We start from the raw sequence: 16,947 nt of genomic DNA on the forward strand, positions 1-16,947 counted from the left end.
CAGTGTCGGAGATGAGGCGAGATACAGTATCCTCAAGCCTTTCTCTTCCACTTTGTTGTTGAGTGAAATTTGGTGACTCATTTCTTGGTTGTTGAAAGTTTGTTCGTTGGGTTTGTTGGTTACTACTATTGCCAGGTTCTCTCCAACCAAGGTTTGGGTGGTTTCGCCATCCTTGGTTGTAAGTTCCCGTTGGGGGACCCGACGGCCTAGGTCTATTATCAATGTAGTTTACCATTTCTTGTTGATCGTCCGTTTCTTTCATACAACTCCAATTTTCATGTGACCCACCACACCCTTCACAAGCCATAACCGAGACTGTTTTTGTCATTTCCAATTTTTTTATTTTCGAAGAAAGGGCCTCGATTTGGGCTTGTAAAGAAGTGCTTTCATCGACCTTATGGGCGCCTGGGGCAATAGATTTATTTCCCCGGGGGGTGTGCCATTGAAAATTGGTTTGAGCAATTTCCTCAATTTGATTATATATTTCATGCGGGCATCGACTACCTAAAAGTCCCCCGGAGCTAGAATCAACTGTCTGCCTTGTGTGTGGCAACAATCCATTATAGAAAGTGGATACTTGTTGCCATATCGCAAGGCCGTGATGCGGACACTTGCGTAATAACTCCTTGAACCTTTCCCAAGTTTCATATAAGGATTCCCCGTCCTCTTGTGAATATGTATTAATTTCAGTCATTAATTTAGCAGTTTTAGCGGGAGGGAAATACTTATATAGAACTTTTTGGGCTAGTTCATCCCAGGTGTTTACCGATCCAGCTGGGAGGGCGTTGAGCCAAGCTTTCGCTCGGTCTTTCAGTGAGAAAGGAAACATACGGAGGCGGATGGCGTCATTTGATGCTCCGTTGATCCGAAAGGTATCACATATTTCTAAGAAATTGGTGATATGTAGATGGGGATCCTCGTCCGCAAGCCCATGGAAGGTTGCGGAGTTTTGGAGCATTTGTATCAAATGCAGCCGAAGTTCGAAGTTATTAGCTTCAATATTCGGAGCATTGATAGCGGCGCCTAGGTTACCTACGGTGGGTCGTAGATAATCCATGATGGTACGTTGGTCCGCCATTGGAGGTGGATCACCCGAAACCTTCTCTTGGTTTTTAGCTTTTAATGTTTTTCTGAGAAAGCGTTCGGGTTCTTCTAGAGGTTCCTTTATGTCCTTATTAGAACTGGAGCTCATACACTATGTAAGATTGGCGTCGAGTTCCAAGTCCTGCAATAAAAACAGAAAAGAGTGCTGGTCAGAAGGTTCACCACGGCCCCGTGTTCAGCGAACACGGCCCGTGGTCGGAGTTACAGTTAATGTTTTCCAGATCCCAGTTACTGGAAGTTGGACACGGCCCCATGTTGCACCGACACGGCCCCATGGTCAGCCTTCTGTAACCTGGAAAACTAAAAACTGCCAGTAACGATGCTGGGTACGGCTCGTGTCCGACCAGGCACGGCCCGTGCTGAGCTCTGCAGAAGCTGAAAAACTAAGAAAATCCTAAAAATTAAAAAGAAAAATAAAAATATGATTAGGCCGTTGATTCCTAACTTTCTTAAAATCCTTGTGTCCCCGGCAACGGCGCCAAAAACTTGATGCGTGTGTAGTGTAATATATTTTTAATGTATAATTAAGCCCTTTTTACACCTTTAGCCAAGTTTTAAATTTATAAAACACGATATTCACTAACACTAAACACACATATGGGCAAGTGCACCCATCGTGGACGTAGTATAGTGTTGGTAAGATACCGAGGTCGTCCAAGGAAACAAGAGCTTTTAATACCGGTTTATCCTCAACGTCTAATCAAATCAAAAAGTGAGAAAAATATTTTTAAACTAAGAAAATAAAAACTAACTAAATGCTGAAAAATAAAATAAAATAAAAACAGATAGACAAGATGAATCACTTGGATCCGACTCGTGTATTAGTATAACCTTTGATTATTTTCGCACTTTTGCACTTGTTTAAGAGATTATCTTAGTTATTGTAGTAGGCCCCTCTTTTGAAGGCGACGTTACCCTCAACCCAGTAGTTTGAGTCAGCAAGGATACAATCCTAAAGGGTCGGATTATTGGAAGATAATGAATTAAGTTATTAATGCAAATTGTGGTAGGCCCCGTTTTCGGTGGTGACGTTACCCTCGGCTAAGTAGTCTGAGTCAGCAGGGATACAGTCCTAAATAGCAGGGTTATAGTATTAATAGTAGTTAACTTATGAGGGGGTCAAAGAGTTTGGATCCCCGCCATCCAATACCTATGGGCATTGAAGAAGATCCTACTAAATTTGACCCAGGTCCCAAGCAGGACCTCTAAACGCTGAACAAGGGCAAGACCCTTACCAAACCGTTCCCTTAACCCCCGACCAGGTAGCCAACATACCTCCATATAGACCGTGGAAATATGAATGGTGAAAATCTTTTATTTTATATAGACAGTAAAATAATGCCAAGACACCACGGACAAACGATAAGGAAAGATCACCTTCAACGTAAGCAACTAGTTATTAAAGTCATTAATACAAAACCAAATAAAAAGTGCAAAAGATTAAAAATAAAAAGTATTATACTAAACACTTGTCTTCACCAAGTGATGTAAGAGACTTAGGCAAACATGGCCTTGATTGTCAAGAACTCTTACTATCAATCTTGGATCCCGAGACGACTCACACACTCTACGATGGACAATGGATGATGGTGGTGGATGATGGTGTTATGGTGGTGGTGGGTGGTGGATGAAGTGTGAGAGAGGTGGTGTGCCAAGGGATGAGATGGAATGAAACCAAGCACTCCTATCTATAGGCTGAACAGAAGGCTGGGCACGGCCCCGTGTCCGCTGGACACGCCCCCGTGCCCGTCTGACATTCTCTCTTCATTAATTGTAATTCGCAATTACAATTAATGCGCCTGCTGTACTTTCACCACGCCCCCGTGCTCACTGGACACGGCCCCGTGGTGGGCAATAGAAGCTTCTACAAGTTTGTCTTTTATGCTGCTTCTTGGGCACGGCCCCGTGCTGGCTGAGCACGGGGCGTGTTCAGGCTTCTGTTTTCTCTTCTTTGCTTTGGAGGATGCCGTTGAGGGTCCGGGCAGTCTACTTTTATTCCTTTTCTTGTATTTATGCTAGAATTAGTTGTCTTTTTGCTTCTTTTGTGAATTTGAGCTCATTTCATCCTGAAAATACAAAAGGAAGACAAAAACACTCTTTTTCCGACATTAGTACTTAAAAAGGGTTAGTTTTATGCCTTAATTGGTGTGATTTATATGTTTCATTTTACACACATCAAGGACAGACAGAGGAGGAGAATTCATGTCGGCTGAATTCAACAAGTAATGCAAAAACAACGGCATAGCAAGACAGCTTACAGCGCCGTATTCCCCACAACAAAATGGAGTAGTTGAAAGAAGGAACAGGACGATGTTGTCAACTACTCGGAGTATGCTTAAGGCAATGAACATGCCATAGAATTTTTTGGGTGAAACACACCTCTTCAAGATTCAATTTCAACCACATATTCAAGAGACGCACTCGTTCACGAGGAGACACGTCTTTTCACTCGCATCCATTAGAAACTATAAATAGGGATAGATTTCATTTGTAAAAATAATTTTCATTGTATTCGAATTCAGTTATATACAAGTTTAGTTTTATCATTTACATTCTAGAGATCAAAGGTCATTCTGGGCAACAAATCCATCCATCCTGATTCCAAAGAAGGAGAAATAATGATTTCTATCTTACTCACGTCTTCGAAAAATACATGTCCTTAAGTTTTGTCTATGGACCAAATCCACTTAGGTTTAAGGGAATATCGAGTTTCCATGGTTCGTCTTGCTCGGTGATATGAGTAAAATGCAACATATAAATTGTATCAAATAAGGTATAAAAACAAACTTTTTAGTACTAATGTTGGAAAAAACATGTTTCTTTGTTTCTTTTTAATTTACAGGGTTAACAGAGCTTAAACGCACAAAAGAAGCAAATTAATGGCAAAAACCAACATAAATACAAAAGAAGAGAAGTTGAAACTTTATACCGACCCTCCGAGCTTCACCCCAAGGCCAAAAAATAACAAGTCAGATGGCTGATATGGGGTTGTGCCACCCTGACACGGGGCTGTGCCACCCTTAGCACGGGGCCGTGCCACCTTAGCACGGGGCCATGCCCAGTTAAGATTCTCTGCAGAAGAAAATACAACAGCAAAAGATAAACCAGACACACCAACACGGGGCCGTGCTAAGGCAACACGGGGTCGTGGTCAACTCCCAGATTTGTAGAATCTTGGATAGTACAGCAAGTACAATGGCCACGAGGCCGTGCCGTTGACACTCGGGCCCGTGTTAGAATAAGATCTGACACTGTAGTTAATAAAGAGGAGATAGAATGGCCAACACGGAACCGTGTCAGGTAGGCACGGGGCCGTGTTGACAGTCTGTTTTCAGCTATAAATAAGGTGCTTGGTTTCATTTCAACTCATCCCTTGGCAAACCACTTCTCTCTCACTTACCATCACCACAACACCATCATCATTCATCCACCACCATCATCCATTTTCCATCATTTAGAGTGTGTAGTAGTCTCGGGATCCAAGATTGATAGTAAGAGTCTTTGTCAAGCAAAGGCCATGCTTGGCTAAACTCTTACATCACTTGGTAAAGACAAATCTTTTATGTAATTTCTTTTATGATTTCCAATCTTTGGCAACTTTTTAATTGGGTATGTATTAATGACTTTAATAACTAGTTTTTTTTATATTGAACGCAAATTTATCTAATGTGGGGGGGGGGGGGGACTCAATAACTTGAATTTGTTTCTCCTAAATCAAGCCTTACACAAAACCCTTTTCCCATAAAAATGTGAGTTTTCAGCCTTTACCGAGCATTCAATCATATATATTTACTAAATGCTCGTCTTTCGTTTCTTGTGTGAATAGCCGTATGATTCTTACGAATCTAGAACTTGACAAGACTATACATTCCCGGTCCTTATCGACGAATCCAAGTAAGTAAATGATGGAGGCATTAGTATTTTAAACCTTCTTTTTCATCTTCAACTTTATTTTCTCTTTATCTTCCCACCATAAACAAAAAAAATTCCCCTAGTTAAACCCCTTTGAGCCTAAAACTCTCGTTTCAAGACCCGCAAAATATATCATTTTGCACAAACCACCCATCACCCCAAAAACCAATTTTTACTTTCACACCCCGTGTTTTTAGCAAAATGCGATTCTTTTGAAAATCATATAAAAAGAGGTGACTTAGTTTATAAAAAAAAGAGGAAGCGAAAAAAATAATCTCTCTAGCTACATGAAATAAATAAGCAGAAATTATTGCTCATAAAAATGTAGTTTATAACTAAGTCACAAACAAATAAATTTTCAAAAGAAAACCGACATTTTACGTTTTAGCCACTTTTCAAAAAAAAAAAAAAAAAAAAAAAAAAAAAAAAAAAAAAACTATCCTGCCCTTAGCCAAAACCTACCCTTTCAAAGTCCTCTTGATATTTACAAAGATTATGTTAAAAAGGAGGAGATTTGATTACTTGACAAGCATATGGTAGGATTAAGTTCCATACTGGTATCGAGCGTTACACCTATACATCTTCAACCGAGTGTTGAGTGATCACTTGTGAGGTGTGTGAATTTGTATATAGCTAAAAGAAATTTTATAAAGGCTTGTTATGCCCAAAAAGATTTTTTTTCTTAAAAAAGGTTCAAAATAGATCATGTCTAATAGGATTCTAAATAATATAAAAACAAGAATAAAGAACTTGGATTCCCGACACTCTACAAACAAGACTCGAAAACTTCTTCTCTACCAATTCTATTTGGGTGTGTAAGCAACATAAAAGAGTTTTGCTTGAGGATAAGTAAAGATTCAAGTGTGGTGGTATTTGATACGAGTAAAATGCAACATATAAATTGTATTAAATAACGTATAAAAACAACCTTTTCTTAGTACTAATGTTAGAAAAAGTATGTTCTTTTTTTCTTTTTAATTTACAGGGTCAAAAGAGTTTAAACGCACAGAAGGAACAAATTAATGGGAAAAACCAACATAAATACAAAAGAAAAGAAGTTGACACTTCATACCGACCCTCCAAGCTTCACCCCAAGGCCAAAAATTACAAGTCAGAAGGCTGACACGGGGCTGTGCCACCCTGACACGAGGTTGTGCCACCCTTAGCACGGGGTCGTGCCACCTTAGCACGGGGCCGTGCACTGTCAAGATTCTCTGCAGAAGAAAAGACAACAGCAAAAGACAAACCAGACACACCAACACGGGGCCGTGCTAAGGCAACACGGGGCCGTGGTCAACTCCCAGATTTGCAGAATCTTGGATAGTACAGCAAGTACAATGGCCACGGGGCCGTTCCGTTGACACATGGGGTCGTGTTAGTACAAGATCTGACACTACAGTTAATGAAGAAGAGAGAGAATGGCCAACACAGGGCCGTGTCAGGTGGGCACGAGGCCGTGTTGACAGTCTGTTTTCAGCTATAAATAGGGTGCTTGCTTTCATTTCAACTCATCCCTTGGCAAACCACTTCTCTCTCACTTGCCACCACTCCACCACCACTACAACACCATCATCCACCACCATCATCCATTTTCCATCATTTAGAGTGTGTAGTAGTCTTGGTATAACAACCCTCCTAAATACATCCTAGAACCCTTAACAGGACCCTAAAACGTTCCTTACGTACCCCGTACGTGAAAAACGGACTTGAGATACTTTGTACTTGTGAAAAATCAAGAAAACAAATTTAAGGTGTCGCACGTGGGCCGCGATGGAGACTCCTATGGTCTGTCGCGGGGAGCGACGGCCCTTACTTGGTCGACACTGCACAGTGCCACGTGGCACGTGACTCACCGAACCTACCCCCTTGACTCAGCAACCCTATGCTCGACACGTGGGCTCTCACGACCCGCGACAGCCAAAGCCGTCTTGGTCGCGGGGCGCGACGGTCTGCCAGATCAGCCTATAAAAGGGGGGCTCGAGCTTCATTTGCAACCATTCATTTCTCGAATTCTCTCTCAACTTTCTTTTAGTAGAAATTATACTCGGGCATAATACCCACTATAAAGCGAAGCTTTGCCTCGTTGTAAGTACTATAACCCTGCTATTACCCTACACGATCGATTTAGGATTCCGTAACGCATGTCAGGGCTCTGCCAGACTCAGTCGTTGGACTTCTGTCTCATGTATACACCCGATTAATTTAGGATTCCGTAATGCATGTCGGCTCTGCCCGACTCAGTCATTGGAATTCTGTCTCGAGTTGTACGGTTAATGTGATTTGGGTTATTTTACTAACACGTGTGCATTATTTATTTTTTATAGATAATAACCAGGAGATTTACCAGGAAGCATTAGTTTTATCTAAGTAAACAATGTGAGTCATTCTCTTTTTCTACCAATTTGATTTTACAAAACCTCAATTGTTTTAAATTATAATAACAGTGATTGAGTCTATGTATTCTACAATTACTGTCGGTATGTTGGAGTTTTGTATACATAACTCGTTACTACACTGTGTGTAACCCACCAAAAACGGGTTTGGTAATTAAACTCCGTTAATAGTAATGACGGGTAAAATACCATTAATGGTAAAAAAATTAACCCGGTAAATATTAGGAATTTAAATAAATAAACCTAACATTAAATAAAAAGGAGTAATAAACGTTTTAAAAAAGACAAAGTTGATAAGAGGCCCGAGTTAACGGGACCTAAAATAAAACGGGTTAATAACTCCCGAAACCCACTAAATTAACTAGGAATAATTAATCTAGTTATTTATGTTTAGTAAAACAATGAAGGAACTTGTAGTAACTAACCCATTTATAAAACCCTTAAACTTTGAGGGACTAAAAGTGGGCAATGGGAAATATGTTTAATTAAAACAATATCAAAAGAACAAAACACACACATGTGGTGTGTTGGTCAACTTTTACCAGATCCAGGAGAAAGTGTTCTTAATTATGAACCCTAAAACTCATAAACTTGATCAAAATCAAAGGAAATCGAGCAAAGAAATTGGGGCTTTAACTAAATTCGTGATCACCTAAGCTAGGAGATCACAAGGTATGTCGAAATTTATAATTTGGTGATGTATTGAATTTATGATGAACACCAAAAATTGAAAATTATGTGATGAATGTTGTATATATGACTGGTATTGGGTTGAATCTATGTCTAGAAACAAACCCTAGATGCAAACTTGTAGAATTGTGCCATAAACTAGTGATTAGTCAATAAATCAAGTATGAGCTAAGTGGGTTTTGACTAAATAGTAAAGATGATGATACACATGTGCTTAGAATCATCATATTTTATAGTCGGGGGAAAATACTTGAATAATTTATAAGTTCGAGTGAATGATCATATATGATTTGAAATAGGTTTTGTATATTATGATGAAATTAGTGATTTTTTTCATGTAAATAGGTGTTTGGAATCATGATATCTACTAATTAATATGTAGAACTTGATTATATTAGATGTTCGGATGAATGTCTAATGCTATGATGAAACGGGTTTCACATGTAGATGGAAACCTTTAGCTCTTGCTTAACAAATGAATAAATTAGCTTTGATAATCAAGAGCTAAGTTAAATTGGTGTAAATACTAGCATGAACTTAGACTTGAAAAGTAGTTAAAATGGTGGCGTGAGAATAATGCCTATCAGATACTTGACAAAGTGCTTAAATGAATTGTCGAGTTTCATAATATAATCACTTATGCTAATAGGAGGTTTGACCTTTAAAAGTCAAACTTACCAAAATGAAATCAAATGGTAAATTTTGATGTTAAATCCCTAAGATGGAATAGTCATAATTAATGGTGACTAATCTAACCGTCTTACGAATTATGATGATAGTTTGACGCTTGACAAGCTAGGTGAAGGCTTGGAGAGGAAGCGGGTCAAACGAATCAAGTGTGAAGGAAAAGCGTGTTTCGGATGCAAGGTAAGTAAAGCTTACACTCCCTTTTTATAGAATGTCTAATTATTATAAGGGTTACGAATATGTTAAACTAATGGGTAAAACGTGGTGTTCCGACGTAATTGATACGACTCAGAATAAGTAAAAATGATAGAAAACGATGATGGATGGTAAAAAAAAAAGAAATGGGTAAATGTTAATATAGTCATGGAATGACAAACATACAATGAGTTTTGAAATGTTGCCCTATTGGGTAATTCATAATAATGATAGGGATAAAATGGTAATTAGTCGCGTGTCGGCAAACGTATGTTAAAGTTAAAAGATACCCTACGTCGTAAGCCGAAATGGGTTAAATAAGGAAATGGTAAATATGTATACCATTCAAATACAAATGCAAAATGTTTGGTCGTTTAGACCAAACAGGTTAAATGGTGATTTTCAGCGCCATTTGACAATTGACGACTAATAAGTATTGTCGAGTCTAATGCTCACAGGATAAGAATGGCTTACGGAAATTTACATTGCTATAAATTAGCAAAATCATTAATGCAAGGTATTAAAACGAGTCAATACTTGACCCGGGCCAGGTACGCATATTTTGAGTTATAGTTAGAAGTGATATTTTGGTCAAATATCAGTGAATGCCATTCGTCGTAAAATGAAGGACTAGAATTGACCAAAAAGCCCTTGATAGGTAAATTGAGTAAACGACCCATATGGGTTATTTAGGAACTCGTATGGTGATTATGGAATATAGGTAGATACTTTAAATGAGGAAATGTAAAGTGCAAAAAGAGTAGAGCGAGTTCGACGCTTGGGTGCTTAAATACCCTTAACGGGTCAAAATAAGCGTAAAAGCATAAACGGGTTAATGATGTGTAATAACCCGTGATTTGCACCTTGCGTGATAGGAAACATTTAAAATATGATTGTTTACGAGAATTTGAGAGTAATAAACAAGTTGTTTGATAAAATCATGAACGGGTCAAAAAGGTGTTATAATCGAATTTCAAGCCGAGAGCTTGAAATCTAAAATTTTGTGAATTCAGATGTCGGATTTTTATTCCATGAGATGGAGAATTAAATTACGAATGCGTGGGAAAAATAATCGTGTAAAATGGTTTCGTAAAATGAAAGTTATGCGCGTTTTAGTGCATAACAAGTCTGAGCCATAGCTGGGCAAATGCAACATTAAGAAACGAAACCTGCTGTGAAAAATGGGCTGTCGCGCTACGCGACAGCGAAAGGGAAGGACTGTCGCGTCACGCGACCCCTGTCATGGCCCGCGACCAAATCACATCAAACTCTCGCGGCCCGCGAGAGCATCAATTGCTGGCGAATTGCTTTATTTTCTTTGTTTGACCCATATGACTTGTTACAACTCGTTATTTAACTATCAAAACTAACATTTGAGTTGGTTTTGATCATAGGTGAATGTCAAGAGTACCCGGATGGAGATCAAGCGTCAAGAAAGAACCGAACACATTAAAAAGAAGCTTCCGCGCGTTGTTTCGTTGTTATTTCTAAAATAACGAATTTAATTACATTATGTTGGTTTATTTTTTAATTGTAAAAGTTTAAATAAACCCGTATTCTCATAACTATGTGTAATCTTTAATACACATTTTTAGTCTAAAGTTATAAGAAAACCGTTAAATATTGGTAAGGGTGTTACAAGTTGGTAATCAGAGCTCATGGTTAAAGAGTAAAGTGTGCTCGGTTCGAGGCTTGATCACAAATCCGGTAAGTACATGTATATTAATGGTTTAGTATGATTAAAGTGTTGAGAAAAACACATAGGGTTATCATGTAATACAAGTTACACCAATCAAATCGATAAAGGATAGATATAGTCAACGAAATTACGTGTGTTGACACGTATAGTGGAAAAGCCTTGTATTATAATACGGGCGATTATTGATGTCGACATTACTAACTTTTGTGAATGTTTTAATTGAAGGACACTCGCATCTGAAGATGACGAGAGTTGAACGAATTGCGGATATGACGATGGAACGGTCCGGGGTCTGACGAGCAGAGCGTACTCATCAAGGACCTAAATCGCGTAGTGATCGCGAACAAGGATAAAGGCATGGAAAGCCTATTAGGGCAAGCTTTACCAGGTGCACGTTTTAAATTAATCGCACAAATAGTAATATGCAACAAACAAGTAGAGAATGATGGTTGTATATATAGGATAAAACTTAGAAAAACCTGATCTATTCAGGATGATGTTTCCAAGAGAAGTTTAATAGAAATATGTGTTATTCACGATGATGAATAACAAAGAAATAATAGGATTAGTTCATATGGAATCTTGGACAGGGGAAATTATCCAAGTGGAAAACTCTCAATATAATGCTATTGAGAAAAGTAGCAATCACATTAACAAATGTGATTATATAATAGTTTGATTAAAAAAAAAAGGAAAAACATTGTATATGTTCAAGAATGAAACATGTAAAACTATTAATTGTTAAATAATAATTGAATAAAGTTTTGCCAATGTAAGTCAGTGGTATAGAAAGATTAGAGGCGTTACTTACATAGGGTGTAGTGTGAAAATTATAAAAAGGTCATGTGTGTCATGTGTTGATCGCTTACTCTGGCCAAGTAAGTAGTGAACACATGATGTCATGAACTTCTTATGATGGACACATTATGTCCAATGTAGTAAGGACGGGGTGAATGGGACGAATTAAAAAGGTACCCAAACGAATCAAACAAGTAAGATGTTTGATAGTAAACGTAAACGCAAGTCGGATGATGGGAGCGTATCATGTTAGAATAACGAGCCCGAGAGAAGGGACAAAGATTAAAGTAAATGAAAATACAGACCGACTAATAGGAATGCTAAGGCATAGAGATAAAAGTTCGACTGTCACAAGTGATGAAATTCACACGGACAAGTCAAATGAATTAAATAAAGAATAAAGGACTTAACTGAATAAAAGCGATGGATTTTGCTAAAATGACCAAATAAATTAAAACGACGTCTAAAACCATATAAGAATGGTTACTTGATGATGACCTCAGTAAAGATACCCAATGGATGGGTAGGATATTGAGTGAACGCGTAAACCAAGAGACGGGAACGCGGATGGAAAGTCAAAAGACTCGGAATGAGAGTTATAACTAAAAGACGACAAGATTTTGCAAACATAAATTTTAACAATTACGTTCAACCATTTTAAAGTTGGACGGGTCGAATAAAGAACGAAGTTTGATACTCATAAGTGATGAAATTTCACCCAAAATGAGTCAAATGGGTTAATTAAGGAATAACGCTTGATATAGTAAGGAAAACGCAAACCGGTGAAATCAGAAAGCTAAAAAAACATTAAGATAAAAGAACCCGGGCAATAGGTTGTAAAGAAATATAAGTATGAACCGAGAAATGGTAAATGTAGAACAAACCGACGTGTAAATGACGTAAGAAGTCATAAAGTCGGAAGATTAGTCCGGAAGTAAACGAATGAAGCCTTAGACTACGGTCAAGGTCAACTGAAATTCGAAAGTGAAAATAAATGATTCCAAAAATAACAAGGAGTGCCTCGACACCATATATGTACATATATGTACACTGAATAAAGACATTAATAAAAGATGATCTACGTGATCATCATAACCTACGGGATTAAAAGTAGTGATAAGGTTTACGGGACCAAAAAGACCCTTGGGTCAGAAATAGAAAGAAACGAATTGTAGGGTCTCACCTTAAAAAAGGTGGAAATCTAAAGAGATACTCTAAAGAACTAAGTGAAAGAACCTACGAGTTATTTGGGTAAAGCGTGGAAAACTGGTTACAGTTCTCCATGTAAAATAATAACGGTCAGAAATAAAACTTAGACGGAAATTCCTAGACATGAGAAAAAAAGACGTAAAACAGAGAAAACGTAAACTAAAAATTTAGTTTTTAGTCAAAACCAACGTTTTAACAAACATAAGTAGTATGAGGGGATTTAGAAAATCTTAAACACACATAAGGCCGGAGATGGCAAAATAGCATACCCGGATGACGGGGTATGAAGTGACGACGACTAATTAGTCTAGCCGGTAAAACTATTCAAGGTTAAGAAAATGTCATGACAAATACAAAGCGCTTGTTAATATAAGACAAGCGCCGGATAAACATGTTAACAAACTAATGAGACTAAGTGGTCAAGTGACAACTCAGTCAATAAAGATAAAGGATATAAGCTGAAAGTAACGGCCCGCAAGGCCTTACACATGAAAGACGTACGCGTCAATATAAATGAAAACGTTAGATCGAACAGAATGAATGAATGCCTTGAAAACGAAACTAAGTTCGTTTAGTCTAAATTAATGACCTACGTAAATAAGGTTTCGGGGACGAAACCTCTTTAAAGGGGGTGGACTTGTAACACCCCAAAAACGGGTTTGGTAATCAAACTCCATTAATAGTAATGACGGGTAAAATACCATTAATGGTAAAAAAATTAACCCGGTAAATATTAGGAATTTAAATAAATAAACCTAATATTAAATAAAAAGGAGTAATAAACGTTTTAAAAAGACAAAGTTGATAAGAGGCCCGAGTTAACGGGACCTAAAATAAAACGGGTTAATAACTCCCGAAACCCACTAAATTAACTAGGAATAATTAACCTAGTTATTTATGTTTAGTAAAACAATGAAGGAACTTGTAGTAACTAACCCATTTATAAAACCCTTAAACTTTGAGGGACTAAAAGTAGGCAATGGGAAAGATGTTTACTTAAAACAATATCAAAAGAACAAAACACACACATGTGGTGTGTTGGTCGACTTTTACCAGAGCCAGGAGAAAGGGTTCTTACTCATGAACCCTAAAACTCATAAACTTGATCAAAATCAAAGGAAATCGAGCAAAGAAATTGGGGCTTTAACTAAATTCGTGATCACCTAAGCTAGGAGATCACAAGGTATGTCGAAATTTATAATTTGGTGATGTTTTGAATTTATGATGAACACCAAAAATCAAAAATTGTATGATGAATGTTGTATATATGAGTGATATTGGGTTGAATCTATGTCTAGAAACAAACCCTAGATGCAAACTTGTAGAATTGTGCCATAAACTAATGATTAGTCAATAAATCAAGTATGAGCTAAGTGGGTTTTGAGTAAATAGTAAAGATGATGATACACATATGCTTAGAATCATCATATTTGATAGTCGGAGCAAAATACTTGAACAATTTATAAGTTCGAGTGAATGCTCATATATGACTTTAAATAGGTTTTGTATATTATGATGAAATTAGTGATTTTGTTCATGTAAATAGGTGTTTGGAATCATGATATCTATTAATTAATATGTAGAACTTGATTATATTAGATGTTCGGATGAATGTCTAATGCTATGATGAAACGGGTTTCACATGTAGATGGAAACCTTTAGTTCTTGCTTAACAAATGAATAAATTAGCTTTGATAATCGAGAGCTAAGTTAAATTGGTGTAAATACTAGCATGAACTTAGACTTGAAAAGTAGTTAAAATGGCGGCTTGAGAATAATGCCTATCGGATACTTGACAAAGTGTTTAAATGAATTGTTGAGTTTCATAATATAATCACTTATGCTAATAGGCGGTTTGACCTTTAAAAGTCAAACTGACCAAAATGAAATCAAATGGTAAATTTTGATGTAAAATTCGTAAGATGGAATAGTCATAATTAATGGTGACTAATCTAACCGTCTTACGAATTATGATGATTGTTTAACGCTTGATAAGCTAGGTGGAGGCTTGGAAAGGAAGCGAGTCAAACGAATCAAGTGTGAAGGAAAAGCGTGTTTCGGATGCAAGGTAAGTAAAGCTTACACTCCTTTTTAATAGAATGTCTAATTATTATAAGGGTTACGAATATGTTAAGCTAATGGGTAAAATGTGGTGTTCCGACGTAATTGATACGACTCGGAATAAGTAAAAATGATGGAAAACAATGATGGATGGTAAAAAAAAAAAAAAAAGAAATGGGTAAATGGTAATATAGTCATGGAATGACAAACATACAATGAGTTTTGAAATGTTGCCCTATGGGGTAATTCGTAATAATGATAGGGATAAAATGGCAAACGTAAGTTAAAGTTAAAAGATACCCTACGGCATAAGCCGAAATGGGTTAAATAACGAAATGGTAAATATGTATACCACTCAAATACAAATGCAAAATGTTTGGTCGTTTAGACCAAACGGGTTAAATGGTGATTTTCAGCGCCATTTGACAAATGACGACTAATAAGTATTGTCGAGTCTAATGCTCACAAGATAAGAATGGCTTACGGAAATTTGAATTGCGATAAATTAGCAAAATCATTAATGCAAGGTATTAAAACGGGTCAATACTTGACCCGGGCCAGGTACGCATATTTTGAGTTATAGTTAGAAGTGATATTTTGGTCAAATATTAGTGAATGCCCTTCATCGTAAAATGAAGGACTAGAATTGACCAAAAATCCCTTGATAAGTAAATTGGGTAAACGACCCATATGGGTTATTTAGGAACTTGTATAGTGATTATGAAATATAGGTAGATACTTTAACTAAGGAAATGTAAAGTGCAAAAAGAGTGGAGCGAGTTTGACGCTTGGGTGCTTAAATACCCTTGACGGATCAAAATAAGCGTAAAAGCATAAACGGGTTAATGATGTGTAATAACCCGTGATTTGCACCTTGCGTGATAGGAAACATTTAAAATATGATTGTTTATGAGAATTTGAGAGTAATAAACAAGTTGTTTGATAAAATCATGAACGGGTCAAAAAGGTGTTATAATCGAATTTCAAGCCGAGAGCTTGAAATCTAAAATTTTTTAAATTCAGATGTCGGATTTTTATTCCATGAGATGTAGAATTAAATTATGAACGTGTGGGAAAAAGAATCGTGTAAAATGGATTCGTAAAATGAAAGTTATACGCGTTTTAGTGCATAACAAGTCGGAGTTACCATAGCTGGGCAAATGCAGCATTAAGAAACGAAACCTGCTATGAATAATGGGCTGTCGTGCTACGCGACAGCGAAAGGGAATGACTGTCGCATCATGCGACCCCTGTCGCGGGCCACGACCAAATCACATCAAACTCTCGCGGCCCGTGAGAGCATCAATTGCTGGCGAATTGTTTTATTTTCTTTGTTTGACCCATATGACTTGTTAAAACTCGTTATTTAACTATCAAAACTAACATTTGAGTTGGTTTTGATCATAGGTGAATGTGAAGAGTACCCGGATGGAGATCAAGCATCGAGAAAGAACCGAACACATTAAAAAGAATCTTCCGCACGGTGTTTCGTTGTTATTTCTAAAATAACGAATTTAATTACATTACGTGGGTTTATTTTTTAATTGTAAAAGTTTAAATAAACCCGTATTCTCATAAGTATGTGTAATCTTTAATACACATTTTTAGTCTAAAGTTATAAGAAAACCGTTAAATATTGGTAAAGGTGGTACACTGTGAGTAGTAGCATGACCACAAGTCAGGATTGACAGTACCGTGGGTGGTAATTGAGTAGAAATAAACATTGTAATCGCTCTCACTACTGTAAAATGATAAAACTATTTTGATTAAACTGGGATGCACTCACCAAAATTTCTTGCTGACAAAATATTTTTAAAACGCGTTTCAGGTAACAATATGTGAAAGCTAATAGAAGCTAGCTGCAGAGCACTAAAGGCTTCGAAAAGTGGCTATAAATGTTACCTAAATAAAAAGGAGTTTTTGTTTTCAATAATTAGGGTTTATCCCTACAAATGTATTGTCAAATGAACTTGGGTTTTATCCCAATGTTTTATTATAAAAAATGTGGTGCTTTACTCTTATAAAAATATTTCCTAACTACGACCCTGATGTATTCCGCTGCCAAATTAATAAACACCGATACCACCAGCTCTGAGTCTCCCGCGGCCGCCCACTCACGGGGCAGGGGTCGGGGGCTGCGACAGAAGGTGGTATCAGAGATACAGCCACTGGTTTAAGCCAAGGAAGTGTTCTGCTGAC

General features: G+C 37.3%; 1 long non-coding RNA gene and 1 other non-coding gene across 3 annotated transcripts; both read left to right on the forward strand.

Moving 5' to 3' along the window:
• The first annotated feature begins 593 nt into the window (after nucleotides 1-593).
• On the forward strand, nucleotides 594-700 carry LOC118479948. Its single transcript, XR_004861590.1, has one exon. It is a non-coding gene; the product is annotated as a small nucleolar RNA R71 (small nucleolar RNA).
• Nucleotides 701-8,767: 8,067 nt separating this feature from the next.
• On the forward strand, nucleotides 8,768-16,373 carry LOC110863933. 2 transcript variants are annotated; one of them, XR_004860682.1, is made up of 4 exons: nucleotides 8,768-8,794; nucleotides 8,879-8,898; nucleotides 14,688-14,755; nucleotides 16,156-16,373. It is a non-coding gene; the product is annotated as an uncharacterized LOC110863933 (long non-coding RNA). The 2 variants fall into 2 exon arrangements; XR_002549476.1 differs by lacking the exons at nucleotides 8,768-8,794; nucleotides 8,879-8,898 and adding an exon at nucleotides 13,731-13,870.
• The last annotated feature ends 574 nt before the right edge of the window (nucleotides 16,374-16,947 follow it).

This window comes from Helianthus annuus, chromosome 6 (assembly GCF_002127325.2).
Source record: "Helianthus annuus cultivar XRQ/B chromosome 6, HanXRQr2.0-SUNRISE, whole genome shotgun sequence".
Classification (NCBI taxonomy): Eukaryota; Viridiplantae; Streptophyta; class Magnoliopsida; order Asterales; family Asteraceae; genus Helianthus; species Helianthus annuus.